We start from the raw sequence: 18,665 nt of genomic DNA on the forward strand, positions 1-18,665 counted from the left end.
CACACTCGCTCTCTCTGGTATTCACCTCCACTCCTGCTCCTCCACCTCCCCACTGTTCTCTCCATCTCCTCTCTTCTCGTTCCCACCACACTCTGCACACAGACCCGACCACTGAGAATGTTCCAGAACACGCTGATCCAAACCCCGCTGGGACCTCCGGGCTCCATGGCAATGTGAAAATGGAGTGTGCCACAGAATCCCTTTGGGTGTCAAACACCTTGAAGGTGCTGGAGTCCAAGCACAACCCCCCGGCACTGCCCACGGCCCTCAGGAGCTCCTGTGGAAACCCCTCCAGGGATGGCGGCTCCAGCCCTGCCCTGGGCAGCCCGTTCAGTGCCCGACAGCCCTCGCTGGGAGGAACAGCTCCCAGGCTCCAGCCAGAAGCTCACCCGGTACCGCTGGGGCCGTCTCCTCTCCTCCTGCCGCTCGTTCCCGGGCAGAGTCCCCGAAGCCCGCTCTCCGGGCGCTCTGCGGGCGGCTCCTGGCCCGGCCGCCCCCCGCACTCCCGCTCTGGCTCCGCCCCAAGGCTCAGGCGGGAACGGCCGCTGCGGCCCGGCCGGCCAATCGCAGCTCGCCGCCTCAGCCCCGCCCCCTCAAACCAGCCCTTGGCCCCGCCCCCTCCCCCCAGCCCCTCAGGAGGAGCCGCACCCGCTGGTGCTGAGTGCGGAGCTCAGCGCACAAAGAGCTGCACAGGGTGAGAGGGGCAGGGGGATTCGAGCTGGGATGGGCGCTGTTTGCAGACGGAACCAAGTGAGGCACGGGCTCTGCACCTGGAGAAAGGAAAAGGTGCAGTGATCACCCCAAACCTGCCCCGCAAACACGGCACCCAAAATCCTGCACCCCAAAATACTCTTCCCAAACCCTGCACCCCAGATCCTGACCCCAAGCCCTGCACCAAAACCCTGCCCCTCAATCCTGCACCCCCAAATCCTCCACCCCCGATCCTGTCTTCCCAAACCCTGCACCCCAGATCCTGCACCCCCAAATTCGGCCCTACCAAACTCTGCACCCCTAAACCCTACAACTGAAACCTTGCACCCCCTAATCCTGCCCTCCCTACCTTCCTGAACCCCGAAACCTGCACCCCAAACCCTGCATTCCCAAATCCTTCCGTCCTATACCCTCCACCCCTAAACCCTGCCCCCAAACCCTGCACCCCAAAGAATTCCCTCCCAAACCCTGCACCTCCAAATCCTGCACCTCAAAGACCTGGAAACCCAAGCCCTTCAACCCCATCCCTGCAACACCAAATCCTGTACCCCAAACCCAGCCCCCCAGAATCCTGCACCCCAAAGCCTGCCTACCAGACCTTTCACTGCAAACCCCTGCACCCCAAGATTGTGCTGCCCTAAACACTGAACCCCCAAATCCTGCACCCAAATCTCTCACCCTCAAATCCTTCCCCCACCACCCTACACCCTCAGATCCTTCAACCCCATCCCCTGCACCCCAAAACTCCACACCTCCAAATCTTGAACCCTGAAACCCCGCACCCCCAAATCCTGTGCCCCAGTCCTATGCACCCCACACTCTGCACCCCAAACTCTGCACTCTTAGACCTGACTTCTAAACCCTGCACCCCCAAACAGTGCACCCCCAAATCCTGAAGCCCCAGATCCTTCCCTCCCATACCCTGCACCCCCACATCCTGAAACCCCAAATCCTGCACCCCTAAACCTCCACCCTCTTAACACTGCACCCCCAAAACCTGAACCACCAAATCCTTCACCCCCAAAACCTCCCTCCTCCAAACCCTGCCCTTCAAAATGCTGCACCCCCAAATCCTTCTCCCCAACACCCTGCACCCCCAGATCCTGACCCCAAAACCCTGCACCCCAAATCCTGTACCCCAAAGCCCTGCACTCTCAAATCATACATGCCCAGAACGTGCACCCTAAACTGTGCACCCCAAAATCCTAAACCCCTTAACCCTGCACCCCCAAATCCTCCAGACCCATGTGCCGAACCCAGCACCCCAAAATCTACCCCCCAAAACCTACATCCCCAAATCCTGCACCCCCAGGTCCTGAACAGCCAAAATCTGCACCCCCAATTCTGCCTCCCCAAGACCTGCACCCCCAATTCTGCCTCCACAAGACCTTCACCCCCAGTCCCTGCTCCACTAAATCCTACACCCCCAAACCCTGCACCCCCAACCTCCTGTACCCCAAATCCTGCCCCCACAAGTTGCACCCTAAAATCCTGCACCCCAAATCCTGTCCTACCCACCCTTCACCCCAAACCCCTTCACCCCAAGATCCTGCTGCCCTAAACCCTGCACCCCCAAATCATCCCTCCCAGCCCTGTCCCCCAAACCCTGTCCCCCTAAAGCCTGACCCCGAAACCCTGCTACCCAAAACCCTGCTACCCCCAATCTTGTACCCCCAGATCGTTCCCCCAACACCCTGCAATCCCAAACCCTGCACCCCCAATTCTGGTGCTAAACCCTGCACCCCCAGAACCCTGCACCACTGAACCTTGCACCCCGAAACCCTGCTCCCCCAATCCTCCCCCTCAAAACTCTGCACCCCAAAACCCTATACCCAAAACCTTGCACCCCACAAGTTGCACCCTGAAATCCCTGCACCCCCAAATCCCTGCACCCCCAAATCCTCCAGCCCCCAAGTCCTGCACCCCCAGGTGCTGAACACCTGAACCCCTCACCCCAGACCCCTCACCCCAAAGCCCTGCATCCCCAAATCCTGCCTGTAAACGCTTAACTACAAGGTTCTGTACCCCAACAGCCTGCTCACCCAGATCCTGCACCCCAGAACCCTGCACCCCCATATTCTGATCCCTACAGCCTGCACCCCCAGCTCCTGCACCCCCAAAACCTGTACCCCTAAATCCTGCACCCTTCAACCCTGCAGCCCACAATGCTGCACCCCCAACCTCTGCAGCCCCAGTTCCTTAACGTGTGAAACCTGCGCCCCAAGTCCTGCACCCCAAAACCTTACACCCGGAATCCTGCCCCCCAAACCATGCACCCCAAAATCAAGGCCCCTCAAACTTGCGCTCAAAAGTCGGCACCAAAAACTCCTCCCCCCCAGTTCCTAAAGACATGGAACCTGCACCCCCAAATCCCGCACCCCAAAACCCTGCACCCCAGTACCCCAGACCACCAAATCTTGCACCTCCAAATCCTGCCCCCTTTAGCCCTGCACTTCAAACCCTGCACCCCAAATCCTGCAACCAAACCCTGTACCCCAAATCCTGCAACCAGCCCTTGTACCCCCAAATCCTTGACCTCCACATCCTGAATCTCCAAACGCAGCAACCCCAAAACCCTACACCCCCAATCCCTGCACCCCCAAATAATTGTCCTTCAAATCCCACACCCAACGCTCGTACACCCCAAGATCTTGCACCCCCACACACTGCACCCCAAATCCTGCACCCCCAAATCATCCAGCCCCATGTCCCAAACCCCCAAACCCTGCACCCTCAAGTCTTGCACCCCCAAACCATTCTCCCCCAAATCCTGCAACCCCAAACCCCACACCTCCTGCACCCCAAAATTCGACACCTCCAAATTCTAAACCCTTAAACCCTGCATCTTGCAAATCCTTCCCCCCAAAACAGTGCCCCCCAAACCCTGCACCCCAGATCCTGCAGCCCCTAACTCTGCACCCCAAACACTGCACCCTCAGATCCTGCGTCCCCCAACCCTGCACCCCAAATCCTTTACCGCAAAATTCCCCAAACCTGCAAACCCAAATCCTGCACCCCCAGTTCCTAAACATGCGAACCCTGCACCCCCAAACATTCAGCCCAAAGCCCTGCACCCCCAAATCCTGCCGTACACAACCCTTCACCCCAAACCTCTTCAACCCAAGATACTGAAACCCTAAGCCCTGCACCCCCAAACCTACATCCCCAAATCCTGCACCCCCAGGTCCTGAACACCCAAAATCTGCACCCCCAAATCCCTGAACTCCAAAAACCTGCACCCCCAATTCTGCCTCCCCAAGACCTGCACCCCCAAACCCTGCACCACTAAACCCTGCACCACTAAACCCTGCACCCCCAAACCCTGTACCCCAAATCTTGACCCCCACAAGTTGCACCCTAAAAACCTGCACCCCAAATCCTGTCCTACCCACCCTTCACCCCAAACCCCTTCACCCCAAGATCCTGCTGCCCTAAACCCTGCACCCCAAAATCATCCCTCCCAACCCTGCCCCCCAAACCCTGTCCCCCTAAAGCCTGACCCCTAAACCCTGCTCCCCCAAAACCCTGCTACCCCCAATCTTGCACCCCCAGATCCTGCTGCTCCAAACCCTGCACCCCCAAATCCTCCAGCCCCACATACCGATCTCCCAAACCCTGCACCCCAGAACCCTGCACCTCACAACCCCTTCACCCCCAAATCCTGCACCCCCAGCCCTACCCCCTAAACTTTCCACCCCCAATCCTGCCCTACCAAGCCCTCCACCCCAAACCCCTGCACCCCAAGATCCTGCACCCTAAACCCTGCACCCCTATATCGTCCTTCCCCAAACCCTGCACCCCAAAACACTGCACTCCAAACCACTGCACCCCTAAACCCTGAACCCCAAATCCTGCACCCCTGGAACCTGCAACCACAGACCCTGTAGCCTCAAATCAGGCCCCGCAAAATCCTGCTCCCCTGACCTTGCACCCCCAAATCCTGCACCACCTAATCCTCCAAACCCCTAACACAACCCCCTAAACCCCTTGTCCCCAGGGCCCATTGTGACATCCCAGGACCCTCCATTGTCCCCAGGGCTCATTGTGACACCATGGGGGAACCCCTTGTCGCTGGGGACCCATTGTAACACCATGGGGACCTCCCCTTGTCCTCAGGCCCCATTGTGATATCCTGGGGAGCCCCCTTTGTCCCCAGGGCCCATTGTGACATCCCAGGACCCCCCATTGTCCCCAGGGCCCATTGTGACATCCTGGGGACCCCTCTTTGTCCCCAGGACCCATTGTGACGTCCCAGGACCCCCCATTGTCCCCAGAGCGCATTGTGACATCCTGGAGACCCTTTTTGTCCGTAGGGCCCATTGTGACGTCCCAGGACCCCCCATTGTCCCCAGGGTCCATTGTTACATCCTGGGGACCCCCTTGTCCCCAGGACCCATCGTGACACCATGGGGACCCTCCTTATTACTGGGGACCCATTGTGACACCATGGGGAGCCCCCCTTGTCCTCAGGGCCCATTGTGACATCCTGGGCACCCTCCTTTGTCCCCCGGGACCATTGTAACACCGTGGGGACCCCGTTTGTCCCCAGGGCCCATTGTGACACTGTGGGGACCCCCCTTGTCACTGGGGACCCATTGTGACACCATGGGGACCACCCCTTGTCCTCAGGGCCTATTGTGAACATCCTGGGGAACCTCCATTGTCCCTAGAGCCCATTGTGAGATCCTTGGGACCCCCTCTGTTCCCCGGGCTCATTGTGACTTTCAGGGGACCCCCCCTTTGTCCCCAGGGCCGATTGTGAGGTCCTAGGGCCCCTCTGTGTCCCCAGGACCCATTGTGACACTGTAGGGACCCCTCTTTGTCCCCAGGGCCCCTTGTGACATCCTGGCTACCCCCCCTTATCCCCGGGGCCCATTGTGGCATCCTAGGGACCTCCCTTTGTCCCCAGGGCTCATTGTGGCACGATGGGGACCCCCTTTGTCACTGTGGCACATTGTGATATCCCAGAACCCCACTTTGTCCCCATGGCCCATTTTGACATCCTGGGGACCCCCTTTCTCCCCACGGGCCATTGTGACATTCAGGGGACCCCCCCCTTGTCCCCAGGGCCCATTGTAACGTCCCAGGACCCCTCCTTGTCCCCGGGGCATATTGTGACATCATGGGGACCCCCATTTGTCACTGGGGCTCATTGAGACATCGTGGGGACCAATTTTGTCCCCGGGACCCATTGTGACGTCCCAGGTCCTCCCGTTGTCCCCAGGGCCCATTGTGACATTCAGGGGACCCCCCTTTGTCACTGGGGCCCATTGTGACATCCCAGGACCCCCCATTGTCCCCAGGGCCCATTGTGACATCCTGGGGACCCCTCTTTGTCCCCAGGACCCATTGTGACGTCCCAGGACCCCCCATTGTCCCCAGAGCCCATTGTGACATCCTGGAGACCCCCTTTGTCCCCAGGGCCCATTGTGATGTCCCAGGACCCCCCATTGTCCCCAGGGTCCATTGTTACATCCTGGGGACCCCCTTGTCCTCAGGACCCATCCTGACACCATGGGGAGCCTCCCTTGTCCTCAGGGCCCATTGTGACATCCTGGGCACCCTGCTTTGTCCCCCGAGACCATTGTAACACCGTGCGGACCCCCTTTGTCCCCAGGGCCCATTGAGACACTGTGGGGACCCCCCTTGTCCCCAGGGCCTATTGTCACGTCCCAGGACCCCCATTGTCCCCAGGGCCCATTGTGACACTTGGGGACCCCCCTTGTCACTGGGGACCCATTGTGACACCATGGGGACCACCCCTTGTCCTCAGGGCCTATTGTGAACATCCTGGGGAACCTCCATTGTCCCCAGAGCCCATTGTGAGATCCTGTGGAGCCCCTTGTCCCCAGGGCCCATTGTGACATCCTGGGGAGCCTCCTTGTCCCCAGGACCCATCCTGGCACCGTGGGGACCTCCCTTGTCACTGGGGACCCACTGTGACACCATGGGGACCTCCCATTGTCCTCAGGGCCCATTGAGACATCCTGGGGACCCCCTTTGTCACTGGGGACCCATTGTGACATCCCAGGAACCCCATTGTGCCAAGGTCCCATTGTGACATCCTGGGGACCCTCCTTTTTCTCCAGGACGCATTTTGACACTGTGGGGACCTCATTAGTCCCCAGGGCCCATTGTGACATCCTAGGGACCTCCCTTGGTCCCCAGGGCTCATTGTGACACCATGGAGACCCCACCTTGTCCTCAGGGTCCATTGTGACATCCTGGGCACCCCCCATTGTCCCCAGGACCCATTGTGACATCCTGGCCACCCCCTTGCTCCCAGGGCCCATCGTGGCACCATGGGGACACCCCCTTTGTCCCCAGGGCCCATTGTAGCACCATGGGGACCGTGTTTGACCCCAGGGCCCATTCTGGCACAATGGCATCCACTTTTGTCCCCAGGGCCCATTGTGACATTCTAGGACCCCACTTTGTCCCCAGGGCCTATTGTGACACCATGGGGACCCCTCCTTGTCACTGGGGACCCATTGTGACACCATGGGGACCCCCCCTTGTCCTCAGGACTCATTTTCACATCCTGGGCACCCCCCATTGTCCCCAGGGCCCATTGTGACATCCCAGAACCTCCTATTGTCCCCAAGGCCCATTGTGACATCCTAGGGACCCCCATAGTCCCCAGGGCCCATTGTGACATTCCAGGACCCCCCATTGTCCCCAGGGCCCATTGTGACATCCTCGGCAGCCTCTTGTCCCCAGGGCCCATTGTGACATTCAGGGGACCCCTCTTTGTCCCCAGGGCCCATTGTGACATCCTGGGGACCTCCCCTTGTCCCCAGGGCCCATTGTGACGTCCCAGGACCCCCCATTGTCCCCACGGCCCATTGTGACATCCTGGGGACCCCCCCTTGTCCCCAGGGCCCATTGTGACGTCCCAGGACCCCCCATTGTCCCCAGGGCCCATTGTGACATTCAGGGCACCCCCTTGTCCCCAGGGCCCATTGTGACATTCCGGGGACGCCTCTTTGTACCCAGGACCCATTGTGACATTCAGGGGACCCCCTTTGTCACTGGGGCCCATTGTGACATCCCAGGACCCCACATTGTCCCCAGGACCCATTGTGAAATTCTGGGGACCCCACTTGTCCCCAGGACCCATTGTGACACTATAGGGACCCCCCCTTGTGCCCAGGGCCCATTGTCACACCGTGGGTACCACCCTTGTCCGCAGGGCTCATTGTGACATCCCAGGACACCCCATTTCCCCAGGGCCCATTGTGACATTCAGGGGACCCCTCTTTGTCCCCAGGGCCCATTGTGACATCCTGGGGACCCCCTCTTGTCCCCAGGGCCCATTGTGACGTCCCAGGACCCCCCATTGTCCCCAGGGCCCATTGTGACATTCAGGGGACCCCCTTTGTCACTGGGGCCCATTGTGACGTCCCAGGACCCCACATTGTCCCCAGGACCCATTGTGACATCCTGGGGAACCCTCTTTGTCCTAAGGATCCATTGTGACGTCCCAGGACCCCCCACTGTCCCCAGGGTTCATTGTTACATCCTGGGGACCCCCTTGTCCCCAGGACCCATTGTGACACCATGGGGACCCTCCTTGTCACTGGGGACCCATTGTGACACCATGGGGACCCCTCCTTGTCCTCAGGGCCCATTGTGACATCCTGGGCATCCCCCTTTGTCCCCAGGGCCCATTGCGACATCCTGGGGACCCCCATTGTCCCCAGGGCCCATTGTGACATCCACTGCACCCCCTTGTCCCCAGGGCCCATTGTGACATTCCGGGGACGCCTCTTTGTACCCAGGGCACATTGTGACATCCTGGGGACCCCCCCTTGTCACTGGGGCCCATTGTGACATCCCAGGACACCCCATTGTCCCCAGGGCCCATTGTGACATCCTGGGGATCCCTGCTTGGCCCCAGGGCCCATTGTGACATTCAGGGGACGCCTCTTTCTCCCCAGGGCACATTGTGACATCCTGGAGACCCCCCCTTGTCCCCAGAGCCCATTGTGACATCCTGGAGACCCCCTTTGTCTCCAGGGCCCATTGTGACGTCCTGGGGATCCCTCCTTGTCCCCAGGGCCCATTGTGAAATCCCAGGACGCCACATTGTCCCCAGGGCCCATTGTGACATCCTGGGGACCCCACTTGTCCCCAGGACCCATTGTGACACTATGGGGACCCCCCCTTGTACCCAGAGCCCATTGTGACACCGTGGGTACCACCCTTGTCCGCAGGGCTCATTGTGACATCCCAGGATCCCCCATTGTCCCCAGGGCCCATTGTGACATTCAGGGGAACCCCTTTGTCACTGGGGCCCATTGTGACATTCCAGGACCCCACATTGTCCCCAGGGCCAATTGTGACATCCTCGGCACCCCCTTGTCCCCAGGGCCCATTGTGACATCCTGGGCACCCCCCCTTGTCCCCAGGGCCCATTGTGACGTCCCATGACCCCCCCTTGTCCCCAGGGCCCATTGTGACATCCTCGGAACCCCCTTGTCCCCAGGGCCCATTGTGACATCCTGGGGACCCCCCCTTGTCCCCAGGGCCCATTGTGACGTCCCAGGACCCCCCATTGTCCCCAGGACCCATTGTGACATTCAGGGGACCCCCTTTGTCACTGGGGCCCATTGTGACATCCCAGGACCCCACATTGTCCCCAGGGCCCATTGTGACATCCTGGAGACCCCACTTGTCCCCAGGACCCATTGTGACACTATGGGGACCCCCCCTTGTGCCCAGGGCCCATTGTGGCACTGTGGGTACCACCCTTGTCCGCAGGGCTCATTGTGACATCCCAGGACCCCCCATTGTCCCCAGGGCCCATTGTGACATTCTAGGACCCCCCTTTGTCCCCAGGGCCCATTCTGATACCGTGGGGACCCCCTTTGTCCCCAGGGCCCTTTGTGACATCCTGGGGACGCTCTTTGTCCCCAGGGCCCATTGTGACATTTAGGGGACCCTCCTTGTCCCCAGAGCCCATTGTGACATCCAGGGGACCCCCTTTGTCCCCAGGGCCCATTGTGGCATCATAGGGACCCACTTTGTCACTAGGGCCCATTGTGACATCCCAGGACCCACCATTGTCCCCAGGACCCATTGTGACATTCAGGGGACCCCCTTTGTCACTGGGGCCCATTGTGACATCCCAGGACCCCACATTGTCCCCAGGGCCCATTGTGACATCCTGGGGACCCCACTTGTCCCCAGGACCCATTGTGACACTATGGGGACCCCTCCTTGTGCCCAGGGCCCATTGTGACACCGTGGGTACCACCCTTGTCCGCAGGTCTCATTGTGACATCCCAGGACCCCCCATTGTCCCCAGGGCCCATTGTGACATTCAGGGGACCCCCCTTTGTCCCCAGGGCCCATTCTGATACCGTGGGGACCCCCTTTGTCCCCAGGGCCCATTGTGACATCCAGGGGACCCCCTTTGTCCCCAGGGCCCATTGTGGCACCATAGGGACCCACTTTGTCACTAGGGCCCATTGTGACATCCCAGGACCCCCCCTGGTCCCCAGGACCCATTGTGACATCCTGGGGACCCCCTTTGTCCCAAGACTTCATTGTGACATCCTGGGGACCCCCCTTGTCCTCAGGGTCCATTGTGACAGCCCAGGACCTTACTTTGTCCCCAGGGCCCATTGTGATATCTGGGGGACCCCCTTGTTCCCAGGGCCAATTGTGACATCCCAGGACCCCACTTTGTCACCAGGGCTTATTGTGACACCATGGGGATCTCCCTTGTCCCCAGGGCCCATTGTGACGTCCCAGGACCCCCATTGTCCCCAGGACCCATTGTGACATTCAGGGGACCCCCTTTGTCACTGGGGCCCATTGTGACACCATGGAGACCCCCGCTTGTCTTCAGGGTCCATTGTGACATCCTGGGCACCCCCCATTTTCCCCAGGACCCATTGTGACATCCTGGCCACCCCCTTGCTCCCAGGGCCCGTTGTGGCACCATGGGGACACCCCCTTTGTCCCCAGGGCCCATTGTGACATCCCAGGACCCCCCTTTGTCCCCAGGGCCCATTGTAGCACCATGGGGACCCCCTTTGACCCCAGGGCCCATTGTGGCAGCATGGCAACCCCTTTTGTCCCCAGGGCCCATTGTGACATTCTTGGACCCCACTTTGTCCCCAGGGCCTATTGTGACACCATGGGGACCCCTCCTTGTCACTGGGGACCCATTGTGACACCATGGGGACCCCCCTTGTCCTCAGGACTCATTCTCACATCCTGGACACCCCCCATTGTCCCCAGGGCCCATTGTGACATCCCCTGCACCCCCTTCTCCCCAGGGCCCATTGTGACATTCAGGGGACCCCTCTTTGTTCCCAGGGCCCATTGTGACATCCTGGGGACCCGCCCTTGTCCCCAGGGCCCATTGTGACATCCCAGGACCCCCCATTGTCCCCAGGGCCCATTGTGACATCCTCGGGACCCCACTTGTCCCCAGGACCCATTGTGACACTATGGGGACCCCCCCTTGTGCCCAGGGCCCATTGTGACACCGTGGGTACCACCCTTGTCCGCAGGGCTCATTGTGACATCCCAGGACACCCCATTGTCCCCAGGGCCCATTGTGACATTCAGGGGACCCCCCTCTGTCCCCAGGGCCCATTCTGATACCGTGGGGACCCCCTTTGTTACCAGGGCCCATTGTGACATGCTGGGGACGCTCTTTGTCCCAAGGGCCCATTGTGACATCCTGGGGACCCTCCTTGTCCCCAGAGCCCATTGTGACATCCAGGGGACCCCCTTTGTCCCCAGGGCCCATTGTGGCACCATGAGGACCCTCTTTGACACTGGGGCCCATTGTGACATCCCAGGACCCCCCTTTGTCCCCAGGGCTTATTGTGACACCATGGGGATCTCCCTTGTCCCCAGGGCCCATTGTGACATCCTGGGCAACCCCATTGTCCCCAGGGCCCATTGTGACATCTGGGGGACGCCCTTGTCCTCAGGACCCATCGTGACACCGTGGGGACGCTCCTTGTCACTTGGGCCCATTGTGACACCATGGGGACCCCCCCCTTTGTCCCCAGTGCCCATTGTGACATCCCAGGACCCCCCTTTTTCCCCAGGGCCCATTGTGACATTCAGGGGACCCACCATTGTCCTCAGGGCCCATTGTGACGTCCCAGGACCCCCCATTGTCCCCAGGGCCCATTGTGACATCCTCGGCACCCCCTTGTCCCCAGGGCCCATTGTGACATTCAGGGGACCCCTCTTTGTCCCCAGGGCCCATTGTGACATCCTGCGGACCCCTCTTTGTCCCCAGGGCCCATTGTGACATCCTGGGGACCCCCCCTTGTCCCCAGGGCCCATTGTGACGTCCCAGGACCCGCCATTGTCCCCAGGGCCCATTGTGACATCCTGGGGATCTCTCCTTGTCCCTAGGGCCCATTGTGACGTCCCAGGACCCCCCATTGTCCCCAGGGCCCATTGTGTCATTCAGGGGCCCCTGTTTGTCACGGGGGCCCATTGTGACGTCCCAGGACCCCACATTGTCCCGAGGGCCCATTGCGACATCCTGGGGACCCCACTTGTCCCCAGGACCCATTGTGACACTATAGGGACCCCCCCTTGTGCCCAGTGACCGTTGTGACACCGTGGGTACCACCCTTGTCCGCAGGACCCATTGTGACATCCTGGGGACACCCCCTTGTCCCCAGGGCCCATTCTGACATCCTGGGAATCCCTCCTTGTCCCCAGGGCCCATTGTGACGTCCCAGGACCCCCCATTGTCCCCAGGACCCATTGTGACATTCAGGGGACCCCCTTTGTCACTGGGGACCATTGTGAAATCCCAGGACCCCACATTGTCCCCAGGGCCCATTGTGACATCCTGGGGACCCCCCCTTTGTCCCCAGTGCCCATTGTGACATCCTGCGGACCCGTCTTTGTCCTCAGGGCCCATTTTGACATTCAGGGGACTCACCATTGTCCTCAGGGCCCATTGTGACGTACCAGGACCCCCCATTGTCCCTAGGGCCCATTGTGACATCCTCGGCACCCCCTTGTCCCCAGGGCCCATTGTGACATCCCAGGACCCCCCATTGTCCCCAGGGCCCATTGTGACATCCCAGGACTCCCCATTGTCCCTAGGGCCCATTGTGACATTCAGGGGACCCCCCTTTGTCCCCAGGGCCCATTCTGATACCGTGGGGACCCCCTTTGTCCCCAGGGCCCATTGTGACATGCTGGGGACGCTCTTTGTCCCCAGGGCCCATTGTGACATCCAGGGGACCCCCTTTGTCCCCAGGGCCCATTGTGGCACCATAGGGACCCCCTTTGTCACTAGGGCCCATTGTGACATCCTGGGGACCCCCTTTGTCCCAAGACTTCATTGTGACATCCTGGGGACCCCCCTTGTCCTCAGGGTCCATTGTAACAGCCCAGGACCTTACATTGTCCCCAGGGCCCATTGTGATATCTGGGGGACCCCCTTGTTCCCAAGGCCCATTGAGACATCCTGAGGACCCCCCCTTGTCCCCAGGGCCCATTGTGACATCCCAGGGCCCCCCATTGTCCCCAGGGCCCATTGTGACATCCTGGGGACCCCACTTGTCCCCAGGACCCATTGTGACACTATGGGGACCCCCCCTTGTTCCCAGGGCCCATTTTGACATTTAGGGGACCCACCATTGTCCCCAGGGCTCATTGTGACTTTCAAGGGACCCCCATTGTTCCCAGGGCCCATTGTGATGTCCTGGGGAACCCCCTCTGTTCCCAGGGCTCATTGTGACATTCAGAGGACCCCCCTGTGTCCCCAGGGCCCATTCTGATACCGTGGGGACCCCCTTTGTTACCAGGGCCCATTGTGACATGCTGGGGACGCTCTTTGTCCCAAGGGCCCATTGTGACATCCTGGGGACCCTCCTTGTCCCCAGAGCCCATTGTGACATCCAGGGGACCCCCTTTGTCCCCAGGGCCCATTGTGGCACCATGAGGACCCTCTTTGACACTGGGGCCCATTGTGACATCCTAGGACCCCCCTTTGTCCCCAGGGCTTATTGTGACACCATGGGGATCTCCCTTGTCCCCAGGGCCCATTGTGACATCCTGGGCAACCCCATTGTCCCCAGGGCCCATTGTGACATCTGGGGGACGCCCTTGTCCTCAGGACCCATCGTGGCATTGTGGGGACCCTCCTTGTCACTTGGGCCCATTGTGACACCATGGGGACCCCCCACTTTGTCCCCAGTGCCCATTGTGACAACCTGCAGACCCCCCTTTGTCCCCAGGGCCCATTGTGACATTCAGGGGACCCACCATTGTCCTCAGGGCCCATTGTGACGTCCCAGGACCCCCCATTGTCCCCAGGGCCCATTGTGACATCCTCGGCACCCCCTTGTCCCCAGGGCCCATTGTGACATTCAGGGGACCCCTCTTTGTCCCCAGGGCCCATTGTGACATCCTGCAGACCCCTCTTTGTCCCCAGGGCCCATTGTGACATCCTGGGGACCCCCCCTTGTCCCCAGGGCCCATTGTGACGTCCCAGGACCCGCCATTGTCCCCAGGGCCCATTGTGACATCCTGGGGATCTCTCCTTGTCCCCAGGGCCCATTGTGACGTCCCAGGACCCCCCATTGTCCCCAGGGCCCATTGTGTCATTCAGGGGCCCCCCTTTGTCACTGGGGGCCATTGTGACATCCCAGGACCCCACTTTGTCCCCAGGGCTTATTTTGACACCATGGGGAGCTCCCTTGTCCCCAGGGTCCATTGTGACATCCCATGACCCCCCTTTGTCCCCAGTGCTATTGTGAAATCCTGGGGACCGCCTTTGTGCCCAGGGCCCATTGTGGCACCATGGGGAACCCCTTTGTCACTGGGGGCCATTGTGACATTCCAGGATTCCACTTTGTCCCCAGGGCTCGTTCTGACACCTTGGGGACTCCCATTGTCCCCAGGGCCCATTGTGACAACATGGGGACGCCCCCTTTGTCCCCAGTGCCCATTGTCACATCCTGCGGACCCCCCTTTGTCCCTAGGGCCCATTTTGACATTCAGGGGACCCACCATTGTCCCCAGGGCCCATTGTGACATCCTGGGCAACCCCATTGTCCCCAGGGCCTATTGTGACATCTGGGGGACCCCCTTGTCCCCAGGACCCATGGTGGCACCGTGGGGACCCTCCTTGTCACTTGGGCCCATTGTGATACCATGGGGACCCCCCCTTTGTCCCCAGGGCACATTTTGACATTCAGGGGACCCACTATTGTCCCCAGGGCCCACTGTGACCTTCAAGGGACCCCCATTGTTCCCAGGGCCCATTGTGACGTCCTGGGGAGCCCCCTCTGTTCCCAGGGCTCATTGTGACTTTCAGGGGACCCCCCCTTGTCTCCAGGGCTGATTGTGACGTCCTAGGGCCCCTCTGTGTCCCCAGAGCCCATTGTGACACATTAGAGACCCCTCTTTGTCCCCAGGGCCCATTGTGACATCCTGGGGACCCCCCCTTGTCCCCAGGGCCCATTGTGACGTCCCAGGACCCCCCCTTGTCTCCAGGGCCCATTGTGACATCTTAGGGATCCCTCCTTGTCCCCAGGGCCCATTGTGACGTCCCAGGACCCCCCATTGTCCGCAGGGCCCATTGTGACATCCTCGGCACCCCCTTGTCCCCAGGGCCCATTGTGACATTCAGGGGACCCCTCTTTGTCCCCAGGGCCCATTGTGACATCCTGGGGACCCCCTCTTGTCCCCAGGGCCCATTGTGACGTCCCAGGACCCCCCATTTTTCCCAGGGCCCATTGTGACATCCTGGGGATCCCTCCTTGTCCCCAGGGCCCATTGTGACATTCAGGGGACCCCCTTTGTCACTGGGGCCCATTGTGACATCCCAGGACCCCCCATTGTCCCCAGGGCCCATTGTGACATCCTGTGGACCCCACTTGTCCCCAGGACCCATTGTGACACTATAGGGACCCCCCCTTGTGCCCAGGGCCCATTGTGACACCGTGGGTACCACCCTTGTCCGCAGGGCTCATTGTGACATCCCAGGACCCCCCATTGTCCCCAGGGCCCATTGTGACATTCAGAGGACCCCCCTGTGTCCCCAGGGCCCATTCTGATACCGTGGGGACCCCCTTTGTTACCAGGGCCCATTGTGACATGCTGGGGACGCTCTTTGTCCCAAGGGCCCATTGTGACATCCTGGGGACCCTCCTTGTCCCCAGAGCCCATTGTGACATCCAGGGGACCCCCTTTGTCCCCAGGGCCCATTGTGGCACCATGAGGACCCTCTTTGACACTGGGGCCCATTGTGACATCCTAGGACCCCCCTTTGTCCCCAGGGCTTATTGTGACACCATGGGGATCTCCCTTGTCCCCAGGGCCCATTGTGACATCCTGGGCAACCCCATTGTCCCCAGGGCCCATTGTGACATCTGGGGGACGCCCTTGTCCTCAGGACCCATCGTGGCATTGTGGGGACCCTCCTTGTCACTTGGGCCCATTGTGACACCATGGGGACCCCCCACTTTGTCCCCAGTGCCCATTGTGACAACCTGCAGACCCCCCTTTGTCCCCAGGGCCCATTGTGACATTCAGGGGACCCACCATTGTCCTCAGGGCCCATTGTGACGTCCCAGGACCCCCCATTGTCCCCAGGGCCCATTGTGACATCCTCGGCACCCCCTGGTCCCCAGGGCCCATTGTGACATTCAGGGGACCCCTCTTTGTCCCCAGGGCCCATTGTGACATCCTGCAGACCCCTCTTTGTCCCCAGGGCCCATTGTGACATCCTGGGGACCCCCCCTTGTCCCCAGGGCCCATTGTGACGTCCCAGGACCCGCCATTGTCCCCAGGGCCCATTGTGACATCCTGGGGATCTCTCCTTGTCCCCAGGGCCCATTGTGACGTCCCAGGACCCCCCATTGTCCCCAGGGCCCATTGTGTCATTCAGGGGCCCCCGTTTGTCACTGGGGCCCATTGTGACATCCCAGGACCCCACATTGTCCCGAGGGCCCATTGCGACATCCTGGGGACCCCACTTGTCCCCAGGACCCATTGTGACACTATAGGGACCCCCCCTTGTGCCCAGTGACCATTGTGACACCGTGGGTACCACCCTTGTCCGCAGGACCCATTGTGACATCCTGGGGACACCCCCTTGTCCCCAGGGCCCATTCTGACATCCTGGGAATCCCTCCTTGTCCCCAGGGCCCATTGTGACGTCCCAGGACCCCCCATTGTCCCCAGGACCCATTGTGACATTCAGGGGACCCCCTTTGTCACTGGGGACCATTGTGAAATCCCAGGACCCCACATTGTCCCCAGGGCCCATTGTGACATCCTGGGGACCCCCCTTTGTCCTCAGGGCCCATTTTGACATTCAGGGGACCCACCATTGTCCTCAGGGCCCATTGTGACGTACCAGGACCCCCCATTGTCCCTAGGGCCCATTGTGACATCCTCGGCACCCCCTTGTCCCCAGGGCCCATTGTGACATCCCAGGACCCCCATTGTCCCCAGGGCCCATTGTGACATTCAGGGGACCCCCCTTTGTCCCCAGGGCCCATTCTGATACCGTGGGGACCCCCTTTGTCCCCAGGGCCCATTGTGACATGCTGGGGACGCTCTTTGTCCCCAGGGCCCATTGTGACATCCAGGGGACCCCCTTTGTCCCCAGGGCCCATTGTGGCACCATAGGGACCCCCTTTGTCACTAGGGCACATGGTGACATCCCAGGACCCCCCCTAGTCCCCAGGGCCCATTGTGACATCCTGGGGACCCCCTTTGTCCCAAGACTTCATTGTGACATCCTGGGGACCCCCCTTGTCCTCAGGGTCCATTGTGACAGCCCAGGACCTTACATTGTCCCCAGGGCCCATTGTGATATCTGGGGGACCCCTTTGTTCCCAAGGCCCATTGAGACATCCTGGGGACCCCCCCTTGTCCCCAGGGCCCATTGTGACATCCCAGGACCCCCCATTGTCCCTAGGGCCCATTGTGACATCCTGGGGACCCCACTTGTCCCCAGGACCCATTGTGACACTATGGGGACCCCCCCTTGTTCCCAGGGCCCATTTTGACATTTAGGGGACCCACCATTGTCCCCAGGGCTCATTGTGACTTTCAAGGGACCCCCATTGTTCCCAGGGCCCATTGTGATGTCCTGGGGAGCCCCCTCTGTTCCCAGGGCTCATTGTGACTTTCAGGGGACCCCCCCCTTGTCTCCAGGGCTGATTGTGACGTCCTAGGGCGCCTCTGTGTCCCCAGGGCCCATTGTGACACTTTAGAGACCCCTCTTTGTCCCCAGGGCCCATTGTGACATCCTGGGGACCCCCCCTTGTCCCCAGGGCCCATTGTGACATTCAGGGGACACCTCTTTGTCCCCAGGGCCCATTGTGACATCCTGGGGACCCCCTCTTGTCCCCAGGGCCCATTCTGACGTCCCAGGACCCCCCATTTTTCCCAGGGCCCATTGTGACATCCTGGGGATCCCTCCTTGTCCCCAGGGCCCATTGTGACATCCCAGGACCCCCCCATTGTCCCCAGGCCCATTGTGACATTCAGGGGACCCCCTTTGTCACTGGGGCCCATTGTGACATCCCAGGACCCCACATTGTCCCCAGGGCCCATTGTGACATCCTGGGGACCCCACTTGTCCCCATGACCCATTGTGACACTATGGGGACCCCCCTTTGTTCCCAGGGCCCATTGTGACATCCTGGGGACCCCACTTGTCCCCAGGACCCATTGTGACACTATGGGGACCCCTCCTTGTCCCCGGGGCCCATTGTGACACCGTGGGTACCACCCTTGTCCGCAGGGCTCATTGTGACATCCCAGGACCCCCCTTTGACCGCAAGGCCCATTCTGATACCGTGGGGATCCCCTTTGTCCCCAGAGCCCATTCTGACATCCAGGGGACCCCCTTTGTCCCCAGGGCCCATTGTGACATCGCAGGACCCCCCCTGGTCCCCAGGGCCCATTGTGACATCCTGGGGACTCCTTTTGTC

Source organism: Patagioenas fasciata, chromosome 13 (assembly GCF_037038585.1).
Source record: "Patagioenas fasciata isolate bPatFas1 chromosome 13, bPatFas1.hap1, whole genome shotgun sequence".
Classification (NCBI taxonomy): Eukaryota; Metazoa; Chordata; class Aves; order Columbiformes; family Columbidae; genus Patagioenas; species Patagioenas fasciata.